Source organism: Suncus etruscus, chromosome 14 (genome assembly GCF_024139225.1).
Source record: "Suncus etruscus isolate mSunEtr1 chromosome 14, mSunEtr1.pri.cur, whole genome shotgun sequence".
Lineage (NCBI taxonomy): Eukaryota > Metazoa > Chordata > Mammalia > Eulipotyphla > Soricidae > Suncus > Suncus etruscus.
Window position 1 is genome coordinate 92,963,521 of NC_064861.1, and position 5,473 is coordinate 92,968,993.

Consider the following 5,473-nt stretch of genomic DNA (forward strand, 5'->3'; position numbering starts at 1 on the left):
GGCGGGGCTGCCCCCAGCAGCTCTTGTTCTGAGTCTCACCACGCTGCCCTCCAGTGCCTGTCACTGCGGGCACCTCACAAAGGACCCAACCACTGCACCCCGGGGGGTGGGTCGGAGTGGTGGGTGTCTGCACCCCCAGGGCCCCCATGAACTCTTCTGGCCTGGATTCTAGTTCCATCCCACCATCTCTTGGCCCAGCTTCTCCTGAGACCTTTGTAGGGTCCCAGCCCCCCCATATTCGTACCTGATCTGGGACTTTTGTGTGCAGGATGAGTCCCACACCCCCAGAATGTGATCTTCCCTTCCCGAACTCCCATGTAATGCACCCTAACTTAACCCTAAATTAAACCTTAACCTCCCCATAAAAACAACAACAACAAAATACAACTGGAGCCATAGCATAGCAGGGAGGGTGTTTTCCTTGCACACAGCCCACCCAGGTTCGATTGCCAGCACCACCAGGAGTAATTCCTGAGCACAAAGCCAGGAGTGACCCCTGAGCATCGCTAGGTGTGGCCAAAACCCAAAATAAGCAAATAAAATAAATAAACATTTGTGGGAAGGATACCACTACAGGGATCAAGGCATCTCCCTTATATGTAGCTGACCAGGCTTCCTTCCCCGCAGGGCTCCCTGAGCACCCCCAGGAGTGATCCCTGAGTACAGTCAGGAGTCAACCCTGAGCACCCCTAAGCCAAACCAAATGGAACTATGAAAAATTGAGCTGGCCGGGAGCAAAGTGAGGGGTGCTATGAATGGTGAAGAAGGGGAGCGTATGGCCAAGACCCTGGGACAGTCAGAGCAAGAGGACTGGCTGTGGCTCCCGCAGAAATGAGTGGGCAAGGGGGGTGTGCCCGCTGGGTTCCCCTAGGCCCTGCTCAGGTCCAGTCCGGCCTGGCCGATGGATGTGGGGAGGCAACAAAGTCGAGCTGATCCATGCAGGTCCCAGTCTTGGAGCTCTTAGTCAGCCTGAGGATTTCGATGTTCCCTCCTCAGACCAGTGAAGACTGGGCTGCATTTTCTCTGGCCCCCCAAATGGGAACTTGACTTTGACCCGGCCTGAAATTTCTTTTTTTTGTTATGTTTTTGAAAGACCCAGCAGTCTTCAGGGGTTACTCTTGATTCTGTACTCAGGAATCACTTCTGGCAGGTTTAGGGGACCGTATGGGACGCTGGGGATTGACCCTCACTTTGGTATCACTTTGGCTCCTGGCTTTAAAATTTTGTGGGGGGGATCCACACTTGGCAGCACTCAGGAGTTATATCTGGCTCTGTGCTCAGAAACTGCTCCATGCGGGGCTGGAGAGATAGCATGGAGATAAGGCGTTTGCCTCGCATGCAGAAGGACGGTGGTTCGAATCCAAGCATCCATATGGTTCCCTGAGCCTGCTGGGGTGTAGAGCCAGGAGGAACCCCTGAGTGCTGCCGGATATGACCCAAAAAAACAAAAACCAAAACAAAAGGACAACATCAACAAAAAATTGCTCCTTGCAGGCTCAGGGAACTATATGGAATGCTGGGACTCAAACTTGGGTCTCTCCCCGATCAGCCTCCAGCTAGGCAAATGCCCTACCACTGTGCTATCTCTCTGGCCCCATGAAATTCTTTCTTTATAGTTTTGTTTTCTTTATTTTGGGCCACACCCAGCTAATTTACAGATTACTCTAGGCTCTGTGCTCAGGGCTCTTGCCTTGTTCTACATTCAGGAATTACTCCTGGTTTATCTCAGGAACCTTATGGGATCTGGGATTGAACCCAGGCCAGCTGCATGCAAGGCAAACATCCTCCCCTCTGTACTACCACTATGTTTCCTGGTCTTAAAATTTCACGCTGGGGGCCAGAGTGATAGCACAACAGTAGAGCGTTTGCCTTGCATGCAGCTGACCCAGGATGGACCTGGGTTCGATCCCCAGCGTCCCATATGGTTCCCCAAGCCAGGAACAATTTCTAGCGCATAGCCAGAGGTAATCCCTGAGCATCACCGGGTGTAGCCCCAAATCCCCCCCAAATAACCTTCATGCTGATTCTGTTTCTAATTTCCAGAGATTTTTGCCCCAACAGGCCCATTAATTCTGTGCCCCCTGATGTCGCAGCCCCCATAAATTTGGCCATGTGACAAGGGTGGCTGGGCTCTGAAGGAAGTTCATGGAGTGATTTCTAAATTGGAGGAACTTCTTGGCCACAAGCTTTGCTTATAGGTACCCCACAGTTCCGAAGCACTGCCAGGAGTGTTTCCTGAGCACTGCACCTGAAGTAACACTCCAGGACTAGTGACTGTGGCCCAAAACCAAATGAAAAAAGGTATGTTGGGTGGCTGGAGCAATAGTACAAAGAGGAGAGCATTTGCCATACACACAGCTGACCCAGGTTCATCTCCAGCACCCCGAGCCTGCCAGGAGTCATTTCTGAGCACAGAGCCAGGAGGAACCCTAGTGCTGCCCAGTGTGGCCAAGAAAAACAAAACAAACAAAAAAATAGGTATATTGTGCTGTTGAAATTTGGTCCCTGGGACCGGAGAGATAACATGGAGGTAAGGCATTTGTTTGCCTTGCATGCAGAAGGATGGTGGTTTGAATCCTGGCATCCCATATGGTCCCCCAAGCCTGTCAGGAGCAATTTCTGAGTGTAGAGCCAGGCATGTGAACCAAAACAAAACCCAAAACCAAAACAAAACAAAACGAAATTTGGTCGAATTAATTAAAATTAGTATGACTGGGCAGGAATGAAAGCACAACGGGTAAGGAATTTGCTTTTTTGGTTTGTTTGGTTTTGGGTCCCACCCGGCAGCGCTCAGTGGTTCCTCCTGACTCTATGCTCAGAAATCACTCCTGGCAGGCTCGGGGAACCATATGGGATGCTGGGATTTGAATCACCGTCCTTCTGCATGCAAGGCAAACGCCCTACTTCCATGCTATCTCTCCGGCCCCAGGAATTTGCTTTTATACAGCTGCCCCAGGGTCAATCCATAGTATCCCATAGGATTCCCTGAACGCCAGTAGGAGTGATTCCTGAGTGCAGAGCCTGGAGTAACCCTTGAGCAACACTGGGTGTGGCTTCCAAAATAATTACTTTTATATTTTTGTTGATTTTGGCCACACCCAGAACTGCTCAGGAATTACTCTTGGCAATGCTTGGGGAATCATAGAGCACGCCCGGAATTGAACCTTGGTAGGCTGCTTGCAAGACAAGCACCCGCCCCGTTATACTATTGCTCCAGTCCTTGAAATCTAGTAATTATTTTTGGGGTTGGAGAGAGAGTAGAAGAGTTAAAGCATTTGTCTTGCACACGGTCAACCCGGGTTTGATCCTTGGCATCCCAGATGGCCTCCCAACCCCCACCAGGAGCATGGAGCCAGGAGTAACCCCTGAACACTGCCGGGTGTGACCTAAAAACCACACACACGAAATAAATAAATAAATCTGACTTGTTTTGGAAGGGCTATTGGGGAGCTAGTCCAGGCCCCTCATTCTGGGTTTAAATTTTTTTTTTCTCTTTGTGTTTGTTTAATGGTGCACGAGACACACCGGACTGTTTTTCTTCACCCCATTTTCCTTCACTGTCGCTGTTTCTGGGGTACCGGGCCATGGGCCATGTGTGGTACCGGGAAGCCAAACTGCAGAACTGCTGGGGTGGCCCTGGGCGTGGGCATGTGGGATTGTGCTAGGGATAGAACTAGCAGCCTCAGCGAATTCACTTCAAGACGTCTCAGCTGTCATTACTCCGGGCCCCTCACTTCACTGTACTTTTTTTTTTTTTTAATTATTACTTTTTCAATTTTGGGGGCCAAACCTGGTGATGCTCAGAGCTGAGTCCTGGCTCTATGTTCAATGATCATTCCTGGCAGGTTTGTTGGGGGGGGGACCCTATGGGATGCTGGGGATAGAACCCAGAGCGACTGCTGCATGCAAGGCAAAGACCTTCCCTGCTGTGCTATAGCTCTGGGGACCCCCAGGATCCTTTCTAATTCCTAAGCCTAAATCTGGTTTGCAGCTGAGGGCGGTGACACCCCATGTCATAGGAGGATTGCACTCTTCTGGCCATCCAAACAGCTGAGCCATGTTTGTCTTTCTGGCATCAGGAATGGACTTGCCCAAGCCGGGTTCCTGGAAACCCAACCAGGGAGTCCAGGGTCCTGACTGGGGAGGGGGCCAGGGGATTCTGTCTTGGGACCAGGGCATTCCCCCCTGTCCTCCAAGGCTCATACCAAGCCTGCTAAATTTCAGAGATTAGGAGGGGCGGTGATGGAGTTTATTTCCTGGACATGACAGAAATGGATTCTTCCACTTCCCTTTGCCCCCAATTTCTCAATCGCCTGGGGCGTGAAGAGTTCCAGAAGCTTCTTTCTTTTTTTTTTTTCCTTTCCCAAAAGCCAGTCATCCAAAAAGGCTTGTGGGGTGCAGCTGGGGTGATGCATAGGAACAGAAACTGAGTCATCAACGTTCTCCCAGCCTGGGGTTCTTGGATTAGGATGAAGTCCCCCCTTTCTGCTGGAGCAGGCAGAGGCTGGCAACTTGGATTTGCTGTGTGGCAAGTGGAGGGGGGCTGCCCAAATTTAGCCCTGTGCACAGGCATAAGGGAATAAAAAATATTTTATTTAAAAATACCTAGAAAAAATAAAAAGCAGCTGTAGCCAAAATGTGGCCTAAAAAATCTCGACTTGGTGTGACCTTGGGTGAGTCACTCCACCCCACTAGGGAGCCGTTTGAATTCAGCTTCAAGGGCCGAGGCTGGCATTGCAATCACGGTCCCCTGCGTCGGGTGCAGTCCCGAACAGGTAGGGCCCGGCAGGGAGAAAGTGGCATGAAGAGGGGGGGAAGGAAGGTCAGGGAGGCTTCCTGGAGGAGGCGTGAAGGAAGCAGGACGGAGGGGGGAGCTGGAAGAGGGAAGAAAAGGGAACCGAGAAGCGCCTGCGCAGTCAGCAGCTCCCGCTCTCGAGCCCCGCCCAGGCCTCCGCTCTGCAGCAGGGAATTGCAGGCGTCGCTCCACCAATCACAGCCGGCCTGAGTGACACCGCGCCCGCCTTCTTCTTACTACTCCCGCCTCCTGCCGTCACCAACGCCCAATCAGAAGCCAGAGTAAAATAAGCCGGACGAATCCGCGGCGCTTGCGGGGGCGGTCTCGTCTTCTATTGGTTGCCTTCCCCTCTAAGCCCCGCCTTTTCTTTACGTCGACGTAGTGGCGTTTCGCCCAATCAGCGTCCGACTCGGCCTCTCCGAAGGGGGCGGATCCAGCGGACGTTCTTCCCCTTCCCGGGCTCCGCCCGTCTCTAGGGCAACCTCCCCCACCTCCGCCTGCTTCCGCCCCGAACGGAAATAGCGGGGCGGCGGACCAATCGTCTTGAAGGCCTTAGCGCGCCAGCCAATGAGCGAGCCAGGAGGCCGTAGAGCGACAGCCACGCAGGCCAATCACAGAACGTACGCCACGGGTGGGCGGGACGAGGGGCGGGGCCGAGGCCTGCCAGTCCGCCCGCCC